The 23,249-nt window shown below is 39.9% G+C and overlaps 1 pseudogene; it reads left to right on the plus strand.

The window, feature by feature from the left end:
* Nucleotides 1-23,249, plus strand: part of LOC136884968 (CCR4-NOT transcription complex subunit 3 pseudogene) — a 48,309-nt pseudogene that overhangs the window by 20,953 nt on the left and 4,107 nt on the right.

The raw sequence follows: 23,249 nt of genomic DNA on the forward strand, positions 1-23,249 counted from the left end.
CAATAAATTTTATTCTTGAAAGAATTTTACTTATTACCTTACTTATCGAGATGATAGTATAAATGTTCAAAATGTGCTCCATTGCAGTGTTCATAACGATCACACAGATTTTCCAACATATTCTGGAAAATAGGTTGCTGCAGAGTCCTGAAGAACGAGACGATCTTCTGACGTAATGCAAGCACAGTTTTAGGTGGATCTGGACAATTGAAAATTTGCTCCTTTAACATTCCCCACACGTAAGCATCTGGTGGTGTGAGATTGGGGGAATATGATGGGTAGGGGAACTCAGCCCGGCAGGAAATTACTCGTCCTTGAAAGGTTTCTTGCAGCATAGCCGTAGTCTGTCGAGCAGAGTGGCAGGTTGCCCCGTCTTGTTGAAACCATTGTCTATTCATCTGCATGTTCCTGGCACGACAAAACCTTCTTAGATCCTGAATAAATGGCCTGATCACCATGTTCCTATAGCATTCCTGGTTAACAGTAAGAGGTGCACCATCATTATTCTCTATGAAATATATTCTGATATCTGGAATGATATTTTTTCAAGTCTGAAAAGTATCGCTCTCTATCACATATTGGCCAAATTGTATTGAATGAATGTGTATCTTTGTTCCTGGTGTAAGCTATCCCATTTATGTTTACTTTAAGTGTCGTAAAATTCCCTGCCCATGCCTTTTTCGACTGCACTGTTTCTAAGTTTATTTAAAAGTTTCAACCGGCGGCTCATGCCCTTGAGAAAAATATGCTGTAACTGGTTTCACAACATTTAAGAGATTCGCATAATGACATTATTCGGCCAATGATTTGCTGCCTCTATGAGTGCTGCTCTTTCTCAACCATCGCACCAAAATCTCACTTGCGCCGAATACTACAAGGGAAGCATTTGGTTTGGATCAGACAGATTTCGATGAAACTGATGAATTGTCAATCCACCTGTCATAAATTTATTGCTGACTAGCTGATGTACCCGTGCTTTGCTACGGAATTCTACATTGTATACAGAACTCTATGTTAAGTAGTGTACACCTTGTGAGCAAGATTGTATTATATTGCATAGCACCGTTACCCTAGAAACACGACAGTAAAGTCACCAAACGTCTTTTCTCATGAAAACTGGGTTAGGGAATTTTCATTATGATGGTAGGTCTGCTTGCCTACTTTTTTTGCTATTTGTTTTACGTTGCACCGACAGAGATAGGTCTCATGGTGACGATGGGGATAGGAAAGGCCCAGGAAGTGGAAGGAAGCGGCCGTGGCCTTAATTAAGATACAGCCCCGGCATTTGCCTGGTGTGAAAATGGGAAGCCACGGAAAACCATCTTCAGGGCTGCCAACAGTGGGGCTCGAACCCACTATCTCCAGATTACTGTATACTGGGTATTCGGGAGATAGTAGGTTCGAACCCCACTGTCGGCAGCCCTGAAAATGGTTTTCCGTGGTTTCCCATTTTCACACCAGGCAAATGCTGGGGCTGTACCTTAATTAAGGCCACGGCCGCTTCCTTCCCTGTCCCATCGTCGCTATAAGACCTATCTGTGTCGGTGCGACGTAAAGCAAATAGCAAAAAAAAAAAAAAAAAAACTGTATACTGGCCGCACTTAAGCGACTGCAGCTATCGAGCTGGGTTGCTTGCCTACTATCAGTCACAATCAGGATGGGGAGTTTTCATTATAATGGCAGACACTCTCCACCTGCTTATTTTACATTCTCAGAAAGACTGCCTTAGTGGTTTTCCCAAGTGAAATGAACATAGGTCATTACATTGACGTCAGTAGGAATGGCGCGATTAAAAGCAATATGAAATACTTGATCAAATGAAAAACCACACATTTTCTCACTTTTAACGAACAGTACTACGCTACCGATCTAACATTCCAAAGTTGCAGAGCTGGAATGGCCAAGCCGCACAGCCTTGATCCGTGAACACTCTGTCTTTTTTCGTCGGGGGTGGGGGGGGGGGGAAGGGTTGAATAGCGGAAAGTCTCAGGAGGACAAATCTATGCCCTTTCACTAATCTCTTTCCTAGGAGTACCCGATGAGTCGGGAAATCTCATTTCACTACACTGGTGGCGGAAAAATCTAACTGACTTGGAGGCAAATTTTTCCTCCAAACCAGAGGAGAAAACCCCTCTTCACTGCTAATTTGGAACAAAATGAATGTAGAATTTAATAAAAGTTAAGAGGAAGACACTTTTCTTAAGTAACGTCTCTTTTCTGGGTTGAATTTTGAATTATTTAGTGAATTGTAGTGCTATAATTTGGAATAGGCCTAAATTGTAATTCTAGACCATCTCATACTACTATTACTAAGTGAGCCTCAGCCAAATCTGCGCACTGCTCATTCAATGGAGCGAATAGCTGGAATACTGATGAACCGGTGTGTTACGTACCAGCAGTATCAGACAATGTATGAACCAGAGGAATGGCATGCTAAAGAAAAAAGTTTTCTAACTCCCCAGCTCTTTCCCGCCAATATTGAGTGAGGCTGTTATACTCGGTACGCAACAGTAATCCCATCTACTGGAGTAGACGGCACGTTAAGAGGCAAAAAACATCACAACAAACAATGGTCAATGTAATGTTATTGTTGATCAATGTTATGCGCTTTCGATATTGTAGGCCTTCGCATTTAGTTTTCTTCCGACTCTGAAATACTACTCGTATCACAGTCGGTACGGTAAAACTGAATAAATCATAAATGATCGGAAATTGTATTCTCTATAACTTTTGTTATGTAGTACTTTCCTATAGGAGCAATAACGAAGGTATTTAAAAATTAAATTTTAGGCGCCTACCCCTAAACTACCATTTCACTCAGGTTCAGTAAAATTGTTTATAGTTTAGACTACAGTTTTTTCTTCCCCGACTCTATATACCGATTTTCATTAAATTCTGTTCACCCATTTTCTCGTGGCTCGGCGTTGATGTGAACTTAGCAACAAAAATCGAAATTCATGAATATCAGTGTTATCATAGCCGGTACGGTAAAATTGTGTAACACATAAATGATCAGAAATTTAATTCTATGTAACTTTAGTTATGTAGTATTTATCGACAGGACCCCTTATAAATATTTGAGAATTGAATTTCAGGCCTTCTCCTAAACTACCATTTCACTCAGCGTGAATAGAATGATTTATAGCCTAGATTGTAGTGGCTCATCCCCCCGACTTTACATACCGATTTTCATTAAATTCTCTTCAGCCGTTTTCAATTGTTCCGTGTACATACAGACAGACAGAAATTACGAAAAAGAAAAAAGTGCATTTCCTTGTTACTGTGGACATGAACGATACAGAAATACCATTTTTTTTCAAATTCTGAGCAATGTACAGACAAAACTCTTATTTTATATATATAGATAATCACTTTGTCATAAAAGCAACGACATTGTTATAATTGCTAAAGAACAGCTGGATGGTTTGCAGCTGTATTGACCTCGCGTGTGCACTGCAGAAATGCACTGATAGTTCTATTTTAAACTTAAATTAAACAGTGTGCTTTAGAGTGAAAACTAGATTTTGACAACATGAACAGAATGTCTTGTTCGTCAAACCCATTTTACTAACATGCACAGTATATGAATATTTCAAAATATTAGGCTTTTAATACTTCATTGTCGTTTACAATTGAAGCTAAAATACATAATATGAAATCCTCGCCATTTGTATATAAATAGCCTTAAACTTTCGGATTCTTGTTGAGAGGCGTTCCTTTTGTCACACTGCGGGTAACCCATATAACAATGTCAATCATGCAGCGATGTTCTGATGTCTTAATTGATCATCCTACCATGTTTCATTGAAATCGCTGCCATCTACACACCACGTTCCATTTAAAACTGGAGCAAAAATTTATTGTCAGTAAATACCGGTATGAAAATATTATTTCACCATTGAGTTCCAGATGTCTTAGCTCATCATGTTACTAAGTTTCATTGCAATTTGTCCGGTCCAAATCAAACAACTCCCTTGTTAGTTATCTTCATTTATGAATATTGATAGCATTTTGTATTATTCATATGTTTTGAAAGTTTGAAATTTAGACAGTTTATGCAACAGTATATAGGTATTGCTTGTGTATTTGGCCGTGCGGTTAGGGGCGCGCGGCTGTGAGCTTACATCCGGGAGGTAGTGGGTTCAAGCCCCACTGTCGGCAACACTGAATATCGTTTTCCGTGGTTTCCCATTTTCACACCAGGCAAATGCTGGGACTGTATCTTAATTAAGGCCACAGTCGCTTCCATCCCACTCCTAAACCTATCCCATCGTCACCATAAGACCTATCTATGTCGGTGCGACGTAAAACAAATTGTAGAAAAAGTACATTATATGCAGAAACACCCTTAGCTATGCACAGGTGTGATCAATAAACTCTTCATATTCGTGAAGAATGAAGTACGAAGCGTGTTTAAAAAGTGTTTGAGTGACTTTCAATGACCGCAGAAAATTATGCATTTGAATGGGGATCCTAAATGTGATGATACCAATGTACTTTTTACACAATATCTTGAAGGAAACTTACAAGAAAAGAAACCTTAAATCAGTTGTTCCCAAGCTGGGGTGCAAGTATGCCAAGTGTACGAGCCACTACGTTTATGTAAGCCTAGAAAGAATTAAAATAATAACTGTAGTGATTGTTGAATATTGATTAATACGAAAGGTATAGTTTGCAGAATAGGCTCCCAAGTGAAACCCAACTGAAGAAGAAAAGGCTGTCAAGAAATATTCTAAATGAAAAAAATATCGGTGGGTGTTCCATTTCAGTTGTACTTGTTTGTTCTGCTCTTTTCTCCCTTTCATGTAAAAGATTTTCCATTTGCAGTTGCAAAATCTTTTTGCACTGAAATGAGTTCTTCTCTTTTTTTTTTTGAGAACACACTGTCGCTTTTCAATCCGACTCGTTGGCTGAATGGTCAGCGTACTGGCCTTCGGTTCAGAGGGTCCCGGGTTCGATTCCCAGCCGGGTCGGGGATTTTAATCGCTTCTGATTAATTCTTCTGGCTCGGGGACTGGGTGTTTGTGTCCGTCCCAACACTCTCCTCTTCATATTCAGACAACACACTACACTACCAACCACCACAGAAACACGCAATAGTGATCACATCCATCCATATAGGGTTGGCGTCAGGAAGGGCATCCGGCCGTAAAACAGGGTCAAATCCACATTTGCGACGCAGTTCGCACCCGCGACCCCACAGGTGTGGGAAAAGCGGTAGGAAAAGAAGAAAGAAGAAGAAGACACTGTCGCTTTTCAATCTTTTTCGCTTGTAAATCTAACACTTTCATTTGTTCCAACAAACCTCTCCGATTGTTAATTCACTCGTCAGCTGACAGATACCAGAGCCAGTGTACGAGACTCGTCTCAAGCGGAAGGAGACAAGTCTCCTTAGCGAGAAACAAACTTTATTCATATACATGATGAGTTCTGTTTCGCAAGTGACTTCCCTCTTAATCCTCCTTCGAGACTTGTCTCTGAGTTACATCTCATTTTTATTCATATCACCCTATGTCTCACTTCCAAAAATTGATGCCTGCCTGGCCATCAGATGATATAGATGTTGATTCCCATAGGGAACATGAAATATTTGTCCCGAATGAGCAAATTTATAATACCAATATAATGGTCTGTTATTGGACATTATGTCTGCCATTGTTCTCATGACAGAGATTGGCCTGGATGTGCAAAAATACGTTAATGACCTTTATTTCTCACCGTAAGCCTTGAGATTAGAGGAGGATTTCAGGAAAAGTAAGGTTATCGTCTGCGCCGTGAGCCTTTTAAACTTTGCTGGCCCCTTCATAATTTTTTTTCTTCTGCAATGGTTGGTAACAAAATCTGGGCTTCATCGTGGGTATTAATGACGTCATCCTCTTCCATACGTGAAACAGTCACCGTTATAAGCAATGGACTATGGCATCTAAAACAGTATTTTTGGTTATAAAAGTAAATGTACTTCTATGGGTAGGCGGGTTGGTACCTGGCAAGCGTATCGAACACATCTCTCTTCCTTAGTCATATTAGGTGAGAATAGCAGCATTTAAAGTAACATGTCATGTAATAATCTTTGCAGCCCTCTTTGTAAATTTTCAAGAAGTCATTGTATCTTCAAACTGTCTCATTTCTACGTGAACTTTAGTAAGAGGATACAGAATTTGCTATCGCTAACAACTTCAGTCAGCTGAGTGTGCAGAGCACAGTAGCATCTCCTCCACAGCAAAATCTCATAGCATGCCCGTAATTCAGTACAGCAAAGCTCAAAAACTGTGTTTTCTCTCATTTTTTAAAGCAAAGTACCATTTCCCATAACTTTTTTTCATGAAGGATTTGTATCACCAATGGCAGGTTTAAAAATATTGTACCAGCTGAAAAGCTGTTGTCATTGTTCTATAACTTAGTATTTACAAGTTTTCACTGTCTATTTACAGAGTTCACACTTTAAAAATAAATCATGAAAACAAATGTTGCTCCTTCTTCAGTTGTCAGCATAATCACTGTTCTATGAATCAGATGAACCGTCGTTTAAATTTATTACAACAGGATCAATAGTAGTCGTCTGTGAGCGCATCTTTCTCTCGATAATGTTTCTCAATTTTATTGGTGTGTCCAATGCATTTTTTTTTTCATAGCTTGGGAGTAACGAACCTCAAGGCTTATTCGAACTGTATCCTCTCTTCGTGGTGTCAATAGTAATGGTGAGATGCGTTCATGTTATGAAACATCTCGTATTTAAAGTTCCGAGTGATGGGGGGGAAAATACCACTCTTCGTCATTTAACATGTTATTCCCTTATTCCACTTTCTCACCCCACTACATCACACATCACATTCATTGCAAAGTAGCTCTACATGACTCTGATTGATACAGAGTAGTGACAGAGTTCAGTTGGTGTGGCAAATAGGCCAACCGGGCAACGCTGCTCGGTCGATATGCTGCTTTCTTCTCTCAAAATCACTCAGTCAAATATAAATCAATATAAAATCAATAACTGCATGCAGGCAAAAAGCAATTTTAATTTTAGCCTGGCATCCTCATGAGCTTCATAACGAGCTGAGTTTTTTATGGCTATGAGAAAATGTTTCACAAAATTTACAACAAGCTTTTTCACAAATATCAGATGAAATAAGCATTTGGTATACAGATCAACAATAAGTTACTTTAAGACGTGTTAAAGTTTGGTAATGATCAGATCAATACTTTACAGTTATGAATTTTCAGAATGAGCACTCCTTTGGAAATTGAAAAAAAATAACAGCAGTTTTTTGTTCAGTCTGCATTAAGGATAAAAAGGACGATAAAAATGTCTACTTTACATAATTAAATGTAGGATAAAATGGCTACATTTTGGTGCAGCTTGTTTCAATGGGGGACAAAGGATAAACTTTTTATTAATGTACTAACTCAGGTGTACATACTTTTTTCCACAACACTAGGCTTATTATTATTATTTTCAATTTATTCTCACTTCACTTTGCATGCAGGTGTTGCTCTCAGTAAAACACAAAATAATCTGTGTTGCAAAACAACGCCAGAACCATAGTCCCACAGGCTCCTCTCCCTCCTGCACAACGTTCGGCTTAGTCACTCCCAGCCACAGCTCCATTTCCAAGATAATTGGATGACCCAGTAGCAAGTAAAACAGAAGCTTTCAAGTGGCAGGAAACAATCAGGGAATAAGGGAAGTTCAGTCCAAGGGCTCCATCTGTGAACATCCATCATTACACAGTAACAGTAGATATTCACAAATAACAAAGACTAAAAGAAGTCGTATTTAACATGAATATTAAAAGTAGTGAATCACAACAAAGAACTGACAGAAATTCCTTCTTCACAAACAATAATTTTGTATTTAATACCCATTCTTATTTTAACAAATAGTAATTTTGTGACTACCATATTAGCAGCTTGCACCATGTAACAGTCTATAGGGACTTTTAACAAGTGGCCATTTTATTCATTCCTGTGAAATCTGTCATTTTTTCATGCAAATATTGGCCTATATTTCACATAGGCTTGCAGACCGAACACTTAAAGGCATAACAGTCTATATCGAAGATGTATTATACATGGGATATCTTTTGTCTCTGAATATTGCCATGAGCTTCTTTTCTTATTGATCTTACTGGACTCAAATCAATGTACCATAATTCTGTATGACGCTAAGAGAAACTCATTGTTTGTAAAGTAACGTGTATTCTCTTGTTTTTTTTGTTTCAGATACTGATTGTTGCTGTCTTGCATGAGGACAGGATCCTAGGCAGTGCAGTGTCATATCAGAGCGTTCAAGCTGTGCTACATACCTTCGTGTTTGGACTATGAATGGATCACTATTCCACATGTGTGCATAGCTATGGCTGCGACTAGGAAGCTACAAGGTGAAATAGATCGTTGTCTCAAGAAAGTGAGTGAAGGAGTTGAAACTTTTGAGGATATCTGGCAGAAGGTCCATAATGCTGCCAACAGCAACCAGAAGGAGAAATACGAGGCCGATCTCAAGAAGGAAATCAAGAAGTTACAGCGACTTCGAGACCAGATTAAAAGCTGGATTGCCTCGGGTGAAATCAAAGACAAAAGTACCCTCCTCGAATATCGTAAGCTGATAGAGACTCAGATGGAACGTTTTAAAGTTGTTGAAAGGGAGACCAAGACGAAAGCGTACTCTAAGGAAGGTTTGGGAGCTGCTCAAAAATTAGATCCTGCACAGAAAGAACGTGACGAAATGGCGTGTTGGTTGAGCACATCCATTGACTCCCTCAACTTGCAACTGGACCAATTTGAATGTGAAATAGAGTCCATAATGGCTGAGAAGAAGAAAAGATTGGATAAAGATAAACAAGACAGGGTGGAAGAATTGAAAGGTAAGGTGGACAAACATCGATTCCACATCCGTAAACTCGAAACGTTACTGAGAATGCTGGATAACATGTCTGTTGAAGTAAGCCAGATAAGAAGGATAAAGGATGATGTTGAGTATTATATAGAATCTTCTCAGGAACCAGATTTTGAAGAAAATGAGTATATTTATGATGATTTAATTGGTCTCGATGAAGTGGAGTTGTCTGGAGTTGGCTTACCTTCATCAGTGACAACGGATAGTAATAACAGCAACGATACAGGTTGTACTCCAACTTCAACCATGTCGGAAAATTCTGCCGGTGGGCAATCACCGACCATGCGAACATTGCACAATCATTCGGTGGGTGAAGTTGGGAACGAAGAAAAGAGAAAGGTCAAGATAGAGGAGGTTTCGTCTAGTACAGGGAACAATAACAAACCCGTCAAACCTACTGCATTGAGAGCCAGTTCCAGTTCAACTTCGTTAGGTGGCTCCAATAACTACTCGTCGCAAGTCTCTATCAAATCGAGCACACCAAACAGCAAAGGTGTGTCCGTTTCTGTATCTCATTCTACACCCAATAATTCCTCTCCCAGTTCAGGATTACTCAGCAACTTTGCAGCGGTTGCTGCTTCATCTAATTCGTCTAATTCCGGTCAAATCCCATCTCTGTTACAGCTGTCTACATCACCCATTCAAAATATGATGTCATCTCATAAACAACAGCAGCAGCAACAACAACAGCAGCAACAGCAGATGTCAAGTGCTTCTTCGGTGGGTGTAAATCAGACAACTTCGACATCTATGGCTTCTCATCAGCAGCAACAACAACAACAGTCTGTTACTGGAGTCCACATGTCTCAGTCATCCTCAACACAGAATGCTTTGATATCAGCCTTGAGTCAGCAACAAAGTCTTGTTAATTCTATCGACCATCATCTTCATAATAATGTTTCTGCATCGCCTGCTGTGAGTGATTCACCTTCTCCTCTTCCCACCACTCCTTCAGCGGTGACATCTTCTGCACAGGATGGTATGTCTTCTCTAAAGTCCATTACTCAGCAGGTCATGGAACGGGCCGGACTAGAAATTCCACTGTCAGATTCAACAAGAAGTCTGTTTGAAAATAAATCAGCACAAGAATCTACTACTTCAGAAGCTCACATTCCTCCGTTGCTCAGCGTAGCACCGTTAGGTCCTGTTCCGCTTCAGAAAGAGCATCAGACACAGTTCCAAGCCATGGAGGCTGCTTATTATCACATGCCTCACCCGTCCGATTCGGAAAGAATGCGGCAGTATCTTCCTCGCAATCCCTGCCCAACACCGGTTTACTACAACCAGCAACCGCTCTCTCACTCCGATACCTTGGAGTTCTTCCAGCGTCTATTGACAGAGACTCTCTTCTTCATATTTTATTACATGGAAGGAACGAAAGCACAGTACCTCGCCGCCAAGGCTCTCAAGAAACAGAGTTGGAGGTTCCACACCAAATACATGATGTGGTTCCAGCGACACGAGGAGCCCAAGACCATCAACGAGGAATACGAACAGGGGACGTACATTTATTTCGATTATGAGAAGTGGGGCCAAAGAAAGAAAGAAGGATTCACCTTCGAATACAAGTACTTAGAAGATCGGGACCTGAATTAGTTTCATCGTTGATAAGAAGCTGCCGTGTCAAGAAAATAAATGGGTAATTCATTCCGTGTCAAAAATGAACACAATAGCAGTTTTCTGTCTATCTGTCTCTATCTCTTTTCTGAAAGTGAAGTGCGGCAGGGTGATTCACAAACACCTGAACTTAACTTCCAGTGCCTCTTTCTGGTGGTGTTGTTCTCTTCTCTTTGAAACAGGAGGGAGAGGTCCTCCTTAAGTGCCTGTCCGTGTTGACTCAGGATCACAGTGCCCTGCGGAAAAATATTACAAAAATAAAAAATGCTTTGGTTCATTCCTCTTTCATTGAAGGTATCCACAAAGGCAGGCAAAAGAAAGATAGCAAGGGATGTGTTAAGACAGTATGCATTCAAGATAAACTGTTCTTAAGCTATATTCATTTCATTTCATTTGTACACCAGTGTGGACTTTTGTGTGACGCATATCAGCCTACACTTTTCAGTTTTCTTTACTCTTCAGGATGTATCGTAGCCCAGTGACCTTCCTGGATGAAGTCTGTGATGACACCATTTTTCTACACGGGCTCCTTTGACCATCACTTACATTGCGGTAAGTGTTTAATATTATTAACTTTTTGAAAGTTATGTTTTTGAAGCACTCATATGCATACACATAGATAAACCCCATTATATAATGTACACGTATGAAGTGCATTATATTTTTAAAACTGACTAGTTATACATGAAAGGCATGAAAATTTTTATAATGCTCATGTTGAATAATGATTTTATTTTTTATTTCTCAAAATATGATGCTGTTGTACAGCATTTTATTTCACTCCTTGCACTGGTAAATGGTCCTGTGTTTGTTGTGTGTTTTTTTGTGGTGTTTTTTTTTTAATCTGGATATATTTTTGGGCTGCAGGTCTGTCTGAATTTAGCATGAACAGTAAACTGACACCACAGTAACCTGGTAACCAGTATTCATCATTTATCTGTACTAAGTCTTTGTTATCTTCTTCCTCACGTTATTACTATGTGCCAGAACTCTGCCTTCTATATACTGTACAGTAGGTATAAATGGCACCGTATTTTAAGCGAGGTTCCACTGTCTTTGACTGGCATTTCGCCTAGGTCACAGCAAAGCCCCTTACACATGGTAACGTCACTGAAGGCTGCATCATTTTTCTCATAATTCGTATCTTACAAATATTTATATCCATAAAATTGTGTGTCAAATCAGCAACATTTTGTTGGACATAGAGCTTGATTGGTGGGGTTATCTTGTGACATGGCACGGGAATGTTGTGTGCTGGATCATCTTCTTCTCATACTTGCCAACCCTACGATTTACTCGGAAACTTTCCGTTTTTTAACTTCTTCATATTTTTGACCAATATAACCTCCAGTGCGGTCAATACTCTTCCCCTAGGATAATTCTTATGTACTTGTGTAATTTTCAAGCGTATTTATTTGATGCTTTATTTGGCGAGTGTACCGTGTTTCCCGCTCCCGTGTGTGCTTTACAGCTGGGAATTCAGGACGGAAATCGTCCTGCAAGCGAGAGAGGCTAGCGTGCGCTAGCGACTCCGTTAATTGGGATGAAAGAATGAGTTTGTTACTTTGTTATTGTGTGGTTCATGCGCTGTTAGCATTGTTTCTGTGCTTAGTTTCGTTGGAGTTGTAGGCCATGTGGTTTTTCTTGCGGTTCTGTGCTTTTCTCCCTGTCAGTCAGATGTATGAGACATATTGATCTGTTTTGTATGTGGTAGTTTCACGTATGTCTGTCTCTGCATTTGTGTTCATAATTTTAATGACTTGAATGTATTTTAGAGAGCTGTCTCAGAGACAGTTTCTAAAATTTTCTTTTCATATTATGGCCACAAAACCTATGAAATTGAATTTCCTTTCATTTTACAGTCAAATAAAAGAAACTATTAAGCATTTTTTCCGTGTTCGTATCATTTTCTCGTTACCATTTTTATGTTTTCTTAGTTTAAGATTTTAAATTTAATTGTATTGTAAGTGTACCGCCTTTTATCTGGTCCTTTTTTCACCGAGACTGTGGCACAATATATGTGATCAAATCCAAAAATTAAAATATCTTCCTATTTTTGATTTCTAAAAGTTGGCAGGTATGGCGCGGTAAGTCCGGGCTGTAAGGAGGATGATCAAGTGTAGTCCAGTGCATTTCGTGGAGTTTGGAGACAGAGCTGCAGTATGGGGCCGCACATTGTCGTGGAGGAGGATGACCTGTCAAATTGGTTGGTCTCGTCTTTTGCGGCGATATGCAACCCTCGCCTTGTTCAACAGATCGCAGTAGTAAACAGCATTGATTGTGCATAGCTCGTGCCAAAAATCAATCTACAAAATGCCTCGCCGATCAAAAAAAAAACAGTTACAAGAACCTTGCCAGCTGACAGTCGGGTCTTAGCTTTCATTGGTGTTGCCTCACCTTTCCTCTGCCACTCCTTACTGGCTTCTTTGGATTCAGGAGTGTAATGGTGGACCCATGTTTCGTCGCAGGTGACGATCCGACTAAAAAATGCATCGCCTTCTTCCGCAAACCTTGCTATAAGCCTCTGACAGACCTCCAAACGTCACAACTTTAGATTTTCGGTCAAAAGGCAAGGGACCCATCTGAAACACACTTTACGGAACTGTAGGTCGTTTGCGATGATTGCTTGACAGCTCCCATAACAGATTCCAACTTGCTCTGCAATTTCTGATACAATCGCCCATTGATCGCTGTCAATAATGTCTATACCGCACAAATGTTTTCGTCTGTAATGCTGGTCCGAGGACGGCGATAGTGTTGCTGATTTTCCACACGTTCTCGTCCTTTCTTGAACTTTTTATGCCAGGCAAACACAAGCGTCCTTGACAGTGTCTGATCACCGAACTGTGCAGTCAGTCTCTGGCAAATTAACGCCGCTGTAACTCCTTCACGAGCAAGAAATTTTATAATTATCCGTTGCACAGTGGAGGGATGCACCTGTTACTCCGACATCGTGAGTGTTACTGACGGAACGGCAGGAAATATCTAACAGCACACTCTCCCCACTCCTAACTGTCCCTCCCAAGCGTAGCAGAAGCGCGGGCTAGTCCTACCAACTGTTGATGTTCAAAAAATCTTGTTTATATTTGATCGACCTTGGTATAATCCATAATAGCATGTAGCCCATAGCGTATACAGAGCATATCAATTTATATGCATTTCATTTTTTAAATTCTCAAGTGATATGCTCTGGCATTTGGCTGTGCAGGCCCGGTGTTGATACTACTACGTATTACATGGCGCTCCCACCCGCTGGGTTGTGAATACTGTCTGGACGTTCGAGCATAGTCGCACACGTAAGGGGCCCTTCCTCAAGAAGGAGGCACATAAATTTTGATCGGACTACAACGAACCTTCGAGAGGGGACCACCAATGGCTACATGAACCTTTTAGGCACCACCTATGGCAGACAGGGGTTATCTCTGGATGTATTCAAACCCTCCCATTCACAGGGGGTATGATTCTGCGCCTACATCACCCATTTTAGTCACCTTTTACGACAGGCAGGGGATATTGTGGATGTAGTATTCATCTGCGTCCCCACCCACAGGGAGTAAACATTTTTTTAAAAATTATTAAATTTTTACACAAAATGGAATAGTCAAAAAATTTAAAATAAACATTTTACAGAAAAACTTACTAACACAAAACTTGCTCTCAATAAAATTAAAAACCAAATAGAAATTATTTCATACTAATGTTATGATTTTTACGTCCCAATAGCTACTTTTGATGGTTTTCGGAGATGCCGAGGTGCAGGAGTTCTTTTACATGCCACTAAATCTACCAACAAGAGGCTGATGCATTTGATCGCCTTCAAATACCACCGGACTCAGTCAGGATCAAACCTACCAAGCTGGGGTCAGAAGGCCAGCGCCTCAACCATCTGAGCCACTCAGCCCGGCAATAGAAATTATTTCACGAGCCCCTACATCGTTCACATCCCAACACAGTTGTACATTTGATGATAAAGGATTAATATTTTAACAACCTAATGATGATTCGTTAACTCATCTCTTGCCAAGCAAAAACAAGTTTAAAAATAAAATAATTCCTTGATTTCCCAATAAAAGGTAATTGGCCAATATACCAAGAATCTTTGTACTTCGCACAATACATAATGTTGCGCTGATGCAATGTTGGGAGCTCCTTGATGGAACATAATGATTATTAGAAACCATATATTTTGGTGAAATAAAATAGTAGATTACAGTGTTTAAACCGACACTATTCAGTGGGTATTTATTGAAACAGATTGCCATACTGATTGATGTTTCTTGTTTAATTTTTCTAAAACTACGCAGTATACAGATATGCCAACTTTCAAGAAAGACAATTAGTAATGCAGCCGTGGGGGGGACCAAAGATTTTTTTTTTTCTTCAAGATCTCACTAACTTACACATCATTGAAAAATCAGTGAATAACATACAATTCGACCAAAAATAACATACTCAAAGACTGGCAATATAAACAGTGTATGATTCTTACCTGCTAGAGGAACAGGTGATCTGCAGTACCTATCTGAGTGGAGGTTGAAGGATCATTTCTTTTGTTCAGTACTGTAATTGCACCCTTAGCAGCTTGTAGTTCCTGTTTCGTAAAAGTACACTGGTGACAGGCTTTTTCTTTTGATATCATGTGCATCTTCTGCACTAACAGAGCACTTAACAGTTTGGTGTATATATTAGCACAGAAATTCAGTCTTATTCTTCCTCACCAAACTAAAAACTCTTTCCACTGGAGCATTGCTATGGGGTACTAGAAGAATAACCATCATTAGTTTACTCAGTGAAGGGTACTTCCTCATACCTGAAGCATCATTGATCTTCGATATTTCGAACCAAAGTCTGTCGGCCCTTTCATCCTTGACAAAAGGGAATCCATCAAATTGGAAATGACTAAACTCAGTTTCCAAAGAATCAGTGTCTTCTGATGACAGAATTTTAGGAAACCGGTCAATCATAAATTCTACTGATAAGAAACTCTTAGATTTCCTGTGGAAAACATCAACTTCAGCATGCTCGAGAAACTTATCCCTAATTGGCCATTTGTTAACAATGTACTCGCATGTTTTTGTATAGAACAGTCTCACATCGGAATAAAAGTTTTTCAGTGTAGTTTCATCTAGAGAAACTGCCCTTATGTAAGCCCTTGTGTTTGCCCCAATGACCAACTCGCTGTCACTTTTCTGCAGCTTAGCAGAACTAAATTTCACATCAAGCAAATTAGTATTGGACTCTGGAACAGAGGATGCTCTCACAAAACGAACAGTAAGGTCACTGAAAAATTCATTTAACTTTGAGTGAAGTTTATGAATAAGCGGTGTTTCTTGTTGGAGGAATACGTTTAAGGAGTTGAAAAGTGGAAGAACAGAGCTGAGAAACAAACGGTAAAGCTTAGTATGTGGATTTTCGGATTGTTTCTTAACTTTCAGAAATTTTGAGTTTGCCTTATCAGAATCTGATTCACAGAAGAGCATTTTTAAAGGGTTCCACTGTTCTAAGACCCTTGATACACTCTGTAGAAGAGATAACCACCTGGTAGAAACATATTTCAAAATTTTGAGTGGCTTTTCACCAAAGACTTCCTGGCATACCGTTAAAGCATTTTGCCTCTTTGAACTCGTCAGCAAATAGTAATAAACATCAATTAAAAACTGTTCAATATTAACATTTACAAGAGCACTGCACCCCTTTTGAGCAGCTAAGTGCACAAGATGACAAGCACAGCCTTGAATATTAGGATTTTCTTTAAAAATGAGGGACCACGAACCTGCTACGCAGGCGTGGCAGGGGGAGAGGTGATACTCCCACGTGGCGCGTCCCAAGTGGCGGATAGGGGGGTCCTAACCGGTTTGCCGGCGGACTTGAGGGAAATAAAATACCTCTCGCGGACCAAACACACACCCCGTGTGGGTGGGGGAGGCAGACGAAGAATCACCCACGGTATCCCCTGCCTGTCGTAAGAGGCGACTGAAAGGGACGACCAAGGGATGATTAAATTGGAACCATGAAACTGCTTTTGATTCGTGCCATCACGCGGGGAACACCATGGGTTGCCTGTACTTGCGAGTTGTGCCACTATATTTGGTACGAAATGGGTTTGTGATTAGTAGCAGCAGAGAGTTGGTTCCCCTGTGAGTTTCCAGTACCCGTGCGCGTACCCATATGAGCAACACCGCGGGTCTGGGCGTAGCCTGTGAGTTGTACCACTATATGCGCGACAGCATGGGCCTGCGTTGCCTGTGATTATTATCCACTATGTGAGGAACACCACGGGGCCTGTGGGACCGGCACCTGTGACTAGTATACCTAGGTGAGGAAACTCATCAGTTTGCGTTGGCTATGCGTGGCGCCATTGTGTGAGAAACACCATAGGTCTGCGTTCCCTGTACGAAGTGCAATACTTGTGAGTAGTACCATCTTGTGTGGAACACCGTGAGTCTTCGCTACTTTTGATTAGTACCCCAACATGACAAATACCATGGTTCTACTTTACTCGCAACATGTACCATTCTGTGGGGCCTTAGACGTGGATTTTGCACCCCTTTAGACATCAACACCATTGTGCTTTATGAGTGGTCCCTTGGTCAGTAATACTCTTGTTTGCAATTTTTTTTTTTTTTTAGTCTTATCCACTGTTTTTTGTTTTGTTTGTTTGTTTTTTGTTGTGTTCGTGTCCATCCATTCATTCTTCATGACATTTTTTATTTTAGTTTGGTCAGTGGATGAATTTGGAACTTTTTGTTATTTCAGTTCGTTCCATTAGGGGCCAATGACCTTTGATCTTAGGCCCCTTAAAACAACAAGCATCATCATCATCATCAAAAATGAAGGGGCTCACAGCTTTGGAAACACCAGTCATAGTACTTGCATTATCACATGCAAAATATTTGCAGTTATCCCACGGAATCCCCCTCTTCTTCAGTTCATCATCCAAAATATTGAATATTCCTTTGCCTGTATTGTCGCTGGATTCCCTAATTGTAAGAATGATCGTTGAAATTTGTATAGATTCCTCATCGAAAAGCGTCACAACTAATGGGTAGAGCTTTTTGTCATTCATATCGTTACTGCCGTCTGTTGCCAGGGCAAAGGGCTGGGACTTCATTAACTCTGTTACATTTCCCTCAATTGTAGAAGCCAGAGTTTTAACTAGCACTCCCGTTTTTCTCGCACAACCGTACTTCAAAGCTATTTTCGAATCGGGAAACATTTTCTTGAACAAATGTCCCACATGGTCACTGCAGGCTAAAGGCAAGTTGTGTTCAACAAGAAAAGTCGTAAACAACAACTCCGTGTTTGTTACTGAGCTTTCATCTTCCAAGGATTTAGCAAAAAAGGTTAAATTTTTGTTAGTTTTCCTCAGCTTAACTGTATCCGTATGAATTTTGCTAGCCACGTGTTTACTGCAGTCGTCTTGCCCACCATGTGCAACTGTAAAGTCGAAACTACACACACTACAAAACAGGTGTGAATGAGATTTTGAGGAATGAAGTAAACAGGGCCATTCTTTCGAGTAATCCTCCCTGAATTTTTTTACTATTTTTGGTTTCTTACTAGCGTCACTGGTCACGGAAACTTCACCACACGTATTTTCCTGCACAAGAAATCGCTTCATTGTTTATTTCAAACTGTTCCTATTTTGTCACACGTGATTAGTATATAAATACTAAAAGAGCAATATTTGTAAACTTGGCAACCTAAATGGCAATAAATACTTATTCAACAGTCATGCACACAGTATTCACAATGAAACAGGGTTTGCCGCCAAAACAAAGACAAGAGAACTCAGATACTTGCATGGAAGTCTGATCACGTGACGAACAAAGACAACAATTCAGCAAGATATACCACTTCTCAGGTGGCTGTTTTTCCGATACTGGAAGCACACACCACGTTCGGCACGTGAAACTCTAAATATTCTTAAACAAGGATTACTGAGAAATCCGAAAAGATTATTCTGAGACTTCAAGCTGAAATGGCATTCCTTGTGTATCTTTTTGAACACTTCATACACTTGCATTTAAAAATGAACAAAAAATCGTAATTTGTGGTGTGTCATTCGAAAGGCATAATTATGATGGGTAATTCGTAATTATTATGATTGAATCGTAATAGTTGGCATCTCTGCCGCGCTGCGATTTCCATTTGTTCAGACAGCTTAAAGAAGCTCTAGGCGGGCAACAATTTGAAGATACAAGAGTGTGGAAGACTTTGTGCGCAACTGGCTGGTGACACGACCCTCTTCTTTTCATGCTGAGGGCATCAGAAAGGTGCCCATACTCTAGGACAAATGCATTTCCAAAGCAGGAAACTATGTGGAAAAATAAATTGTAATTGCCTTGTGTTTTTCAATAAATGAATTTAAATAAAAAATGAAATCCTGTTTATATTTGATCTCTGGATCTCACTGCCTCAGCCAGCCCATATTAAGCAGCTTTCAACATTGGGCCCTGGGCAGTACCTGCAATGTCCAAGTGGGTATTGACTAGGCTGCTTGGTTTGGCTACATAGGCCCCTATTCGAAGTGGATGGTGTGGCATTCAGGGAAAATGTTTTCGTTAATGGCTGGAAACATACATCTAAAGTCTGTCTTAGGGTGGTCTGCTACACATCTTTAACTTTTGATTCCGTATGGGGTACAACCCCATGCGAACATGAGCCGCGTGAAATGATGGGATGCAGCTTCCCTAGGTTCCTGGTTTCTTCCAGAACCGGTGGGCATGACTTCAACTTATTAAATCAGTTCTATTACAGTTAATGTTTCTGATGTCAACTTATTAAATCAGTTCTATTACAGTTAATGTTTCTGATGTAGAGACACAGTATGGTTATTGAACAAGAATGTAAATCTTAGTTTTATGTGTATGGAAATGCATTTTTTTGCTGAAGATATTTTCAGTGTATTGATAATGGTTTCTTTTATTTAAGTAATTTTGTTTTGATTCTGTTCACTGAGTTTTTTAAATCATGAGACTCTTTTGATTTTATCATCTTCTGTTTCCATCTACAGTATTTTGATACTTGTTTGTTGAAGGAAATACATTTTTTTAATGTATACTCTTGGCTGAGGAACTTACAGGATTGTACAGGACTAGATTCTAGTGGACTGATGAGGACATCCGAACATTGCACAGTCTTTGCTGTGATTATGGCCAAACTTCAGTAATGACACTACAAGAAGAAATATACCTGGAGATTGACTTTGAGTTTGATCTGTTTTTGGCTGTTGGGATGTCACGAGTCAAGAGTTTAAGGCCTGTGCAAATGCTAAGCAATCCATCTTAATTACTCTCCATCTAAAATGATTAGTTGATTAATTTTCATTTGTGCTATTCCTATACTACTTTTTAAGAATGCAGTTCAAGGGTAATGAAGAGAGTCTGTTTCCTTGTCTTAATGCTGTTTTGATTTTTAAAGGTTCTGAGATTTCCTCCCTGAATTTATTGTTGTAATTTGTGTTTGTTTTATGATTGCAAGGTGGTGATGGTGGTGATTATCAAAGGATGTACAACTAGGCAATCATCCTCTCTTAACATTAATTAGAGGGAAAAAGAAAGAGATCTGCCCGACCCTTTGATAAATGAAGGTATCAGTGAAAGAAGTGGGAAGGCCATCAAGGGCGTATTGAAGACTCTCTAGGCCTCACAAACTATATGATGTAGTCAGAGTCAGGAAAGAACAAGAGCACCAAGGGAGGCCAAAGAAGCAAGGAGCCTGGCACAAGCAACTGAAAGCAGTGCCGGGCTCAGCTACAGTACCTATGGTCACCAATTCATACTCCCAAGTTGAGAGCCCCTGGCCCCACTTTTAGTCGCCTCTTACAACAGGCAGGGGATACCGTAGATGTATTTTACCACCACCACCTACAGGGGGTATGATTGCAAGGGTTCTGAGGTCTAAACTTTGTTTTTGTATTTGGAACAGTGATTTGTGATCAGTAAGCTCTTTTGAGTCCGGTCCCGCGTTGTTGGGAGCAACGTGTCCGCCTGTCACCCGGCAGTCCCAGGTTCGATTCCCGGCCGGGTCAGGGGTTTTTAATTGTAAATGATTAATATCCCTGGCCTGGGGACTGGGTGTTTGTGTCGTCTTTAACGTTCCTTTCCTCACATTCAACATTACACTTACGCAATTCCAATTACACGCAGATTCATATATGGTGCAAGTAGTGGCAACAGATCTGTACAGGTCAACGCCACATACAAATATTTTTTTTTATAAAAATAAAAAAAGCTTTTGTGAAGTCAACTAATGTGCATACTAAATTTTTACAACTATTTCTTTGTTGGCCGAAGATTGGCTTCAGATTTGAAATTTCTCTCGAGAAGATGTTGTAATAGAATTTTCTATGCAAATAATACTAGTGAGATTCCTCTATAATAGTATACATCTGTTCTGCCTTTTTTTGATGAGTTAATTAATATTGTCGCACCTAGAAAAACCACTGTGCGATAATATTTCAACTTAGAACTCTGACCAGAAAGGTTCTATCATCTAAGGTTCAGTATTGCATGAACTATATCAACAAATTTTCGTTCGAAGTGATACATGTGCGGTGCATCAGTATTTCTCCCCTCAACATTGTCACATAACGGCATTTCGAGGTGCAACGACAATATGTGTTTCTAATCCTCTGGAATTTGTTCCGTTTTGGTGATTCCTTTTATGGTGTTTCACCCTGATATGTTCATTGACATTCATCGGTCTTAATGCTTTTCTCTTTTTCCTTTTACACTTCCTTGGTAATATCCAAGTACGCACGAGCATGGAATAACGTCCTTTTCTCCTTGACCAATCAACTGTTGTTTCTGTGGAATTTTAGACATGAATAAACCATCTTCATTCTGTCCATTGGTCTCCCTTTCTTCCTTTAACGAGGGTAAGGTTAGATGAGCAGTTTTCTTTTTCGTTCATCCAGGGATATACAGTTAGGAAATGCATTGAATATAATACTCACATACCTGCTGCATTTTAGTTCTGGATTTAACACTCAAAAGGGTGGACACACAGACGGTTTTGATTGTGTGCTTGCCGTTACAGTTTTGACTTCTAGTTTACACCATTTAACTTTAACTTTACAGTAGCTTACAGCCAGTTCAACAAAACAGTACCCAGATTTTGCCTTCTGCTTATACAGAACAAAATTCAGGGTTCTTAAGAAGCCCAGGTACCTTGTTGGACTCTGTGTATTCCTTGTACACTCAGTAAATGACATAACACTTGTCATATGCTTTTTTATTCAAAGTAAGGTCTTAAACGTTAAAATTGCAGTCCTTATTTGTTGCATCAACTACAATACACTCACCAACAAAAGAAAAAAGTAATGCACTCCATGTCCGGCCCCGCGGTGTAGGGGGCAATGCGTCCGCCTGTCACCCGGCAGCCCCGGGTTCGATTCCCGGCCGGGTCAGGGGTTTTTAATTGTAATTGAAGACTGCAAAGGAAAAACAGGGAATGTCCATTTGAGCTAATTTTTTGCTAGAGCATTTTAAAGGTTTAGAGCGAGAGTCCTGCAAAACTGTTTTACTTTTATTCAAGCTATCATTTTTTTTCACATTACACACACGCAATTAAACTAAAAAATAGGAATACTGTATAAAACACACAGAGAAATTAATTTATACATAATAAAAATACCTGGTTGTCGGATATATGTATGGAAGAATGAGTATAGTCCAACTTGTATGGAATGGGTGTAGTCCAAGCATCCTATGAATCGGTCGTTTCATCTGCCTCCCTTGAAGTTGAATGAGAAAGTGTAGAGAAAAAGTTTCTTGCAATATCCCTGCAGAATTCTTTCAGTGCCTGCAGATCCTTATATTTTTGATGTGATATTGACAATGGGCCTGAAATAAAGAGAATGTTTTACTGTTAATTTTAGTATTAGTCAATAGCATTGTTTTATTGTACAGTTTTTAAAAGGCTTGTATTTTTTAGCTTTTGTCATACCTGTGTACAATTTATCTGGTAGGATGTACTCCGACCTCTTCATGGACTGCCAGTTTCTTCGCTCCTAATTCATGGATGGTAGAGCAGCTACAGGTGATTCCCAATGCCCATTGTATGTGTCCCTGTTCTTCATGAAGCGTGGGTGGTGGATAGTAACCTCCCACTCCTTGACTGGCCTTGTAGGAAACGGACTTTTTCCGAAACGTTGGTGTCAGATATTTGGTCCAGCTTCTGATCATCTCTTGGTCGACTTCAACGACCGTGAAGGGTGAGGGCTTCAACCTAGCTGACCGTATCTTTTCATACCAATCTTGTGGCAATTCCACTCTTACTTCTGGTTAATGATGGCCATATCTCTGTCACATTCCATGTATGAGTGTCCACACATTGGGAAGGTTATTCTGACAAAATCTAAGAACCTGAAGACTGTATCGTTTTTCTTCTGGCCGCAACAGAAATCACAGAAAATATACAACTCTCTAACTTCTGATTTCAATACCGTGAACAAAAAGTGGAAAAGCATTGAGCATACTTCATCAGCCCCTTTCTTAGCAACAGTTTCTGGGTAAGAGTAAAAAAACTGCCTCGCCAGTTTACAACACATGGATATTGAATGAGAAGACACTCAGTTGCCTCATGTAGTAAACGTCTTTGGTTGATACTTTAAGTACAAGCAAATTTTTCTGGAAATCCATTGCAACAGCTTCTACATGGGAATTTGTCTGGCTTTCTATCTTTGCATTCCTTTTCCGTGAATAGAATACCTGAGCCTTTGTTTTGTGAATAG

This window comes from Anabrus simplex, chromosome 13, assembly GCF_040414725.1.
Source record: "Anabrus simplex isolate iqAnaSimp1 chromosome 13, ASM4041472v1, whole genome shotgun sequence".
Classification (NCBI taxonomy): domain Eukaryota; kingdom Metazoa; phylum Arthropoda; class Insecta; order Orthoptera; family Tettigoniidae; genus Anabrus; species Anabrus simplex.